The sequence below is a fragment of the Coregonus clupeaformis genome, chromosome 29 (genome assembly GCF_020615455.1).
Source record: "Coregonus clupeaformis isolate EN_2021a chromosome 29, ASM2061545v1, whole genome shotgun sequence".
Lineage (NCBI taxonomy): Eukaryota > Metazoa > Chordata > Actinopteri > Salmoniformes > Salmonidae > Coregonus > Coregonus clupeaformis.
The window spans coordinates 4,496,317-4,498,063 of NC_059220.1; positions in this window are offsets into that span (position 1 = coordinate 4,496,317).

Here is a 1,747-nt window from a genome sequence, read left to right on the forward strand (position 1 = left end):
CATGAAGTCAGTCATGAAGTCAGGCATGAAGTCATTAATGAAGTCAGTCATGAAGTCAGTCATGAAGTCAGGCATGAAGTCATTAATGAAGTCAGGCATGAAGTCAGGCATGAAGTCAGGTATGAAGTGGGTAGCAGTTTCATAGTTTACAAATGGCCTCTAACACTGAATGAAAACAATGTTTCCTTCTCCTTATATTAGCTTAAGGCCGGTCAGGAGTTTTGATGTGACCAGGAAGGACTCCAGGCCCTAGTTGTAGCCTTTAGCTTTGTTATAGAATAGAACTACCAGGTCACATGGTCATGAAAAACTCCTAGTCCTAAACTAGAAAGCTGCCACCCTGTGTTTGAAAAAAACTGATGTCCATTTTATTTCCTGGTCTGTAGAAGAGATTCAGAACCAGGGGTAGGTTGGTTCCTAGTCTCCTCTCCTCCACACCGTGACAGTTGAGTTTTCCTTCCCAGCGAGTTCACCCGAGGGGGGACAGAGGAGTGAAACTACTTTTGTTTACATTTAACATAATCTCCTTTTGTGAGCGAGAGCTGGAGAATGTGCCTCTCTGTCCCTCTCTTTCTCTATTCATCTCTCCCTCTCTTTTGTCCTCTCTCTTTCTCTCCATCTTTAGGCAGCCTGTAATTTGTATCTTTCAATCACACCGGTTCCCATGGTAACTATCTGCTGAGCGTTCCAGAGAGGATCTGTGAAATGGTTCCAGAGCACAGCTGTAATTGGTAGCAGGTTAGGTGGAGAGAAAAATGCTGTGTGCCCCGTCTGTGTTCCCATGCATTATCACATGAACGGGTGTTATTGGCTTTCTGATGTAGCTAGGCCTAGCTGCAGGTGCAGCTGGGGAAATGATGTAATCAAAGTGCTTTGATTGAATAAATTGTGATGAAACTTTGTGACGAAGCATGTTCCTAGTCTCCTCTCCTCCACACCGTGTAGTTATGTAACAAAACTAAGCATGTTACTACGCATCATTGGTTTGGCTAAAAGTTTACGATGATTGTTTAATTGATCATGGTTAGGTATTTTATCTATTCTAATCCGATGATCCCGCCTGCATTGGGAAACTAATCAAGATAGCTTGTGGATAGATATTTCAGTTGTTGTTCATCTTCTGTTAGATAATCTTTCACTAAAGGTTATATGCTCAGCTAAAGCCCTGGTAATTCCAGGAGGCCTTTATCTGTGTGGTGCATACAACAAGTGGCTTGACCAGTGTCCTGTTGTGTTAATGGTGTAATCCCACCGCTGGAGGAAGCCTGTGGTCCGTGCTAAATCAACAGTATTCGCCAGACATGTACCTGCAACGCGCTGCAGTACAACAGTGACACCTGTAGGCCAGAGGTGTGAGTCCAGGGAATTAATAATTGCCATGAAAATGTGTTGGATTTACTGAAAATGTGACTAAACATGAGTTGATGTCACACAAATACTTAGTAAACCCCAACATATTAGTGTTCCACAAACACTTAATGTTTAATATTGTTTAATGTGTTCAATCGTTAGCATTTTAACTCACTTTGGCAGGCACTGTTGAGAACAGTGCTCAACCCACCAGCAGTAACTAGAGGTAGAACTGCAGGCATTGCAGGATTCTGCATTAGTCTCTGTCATTAAGAGTGGTGATGCTGGGAATGGGTGGTCTCATCATTGAACGTCCATTTGCCTGACAATTTTGGTATCCCTTCATCATGATCCATTACACCCAATGGCACAACAAGCTGCTTAATAATAATCTAGA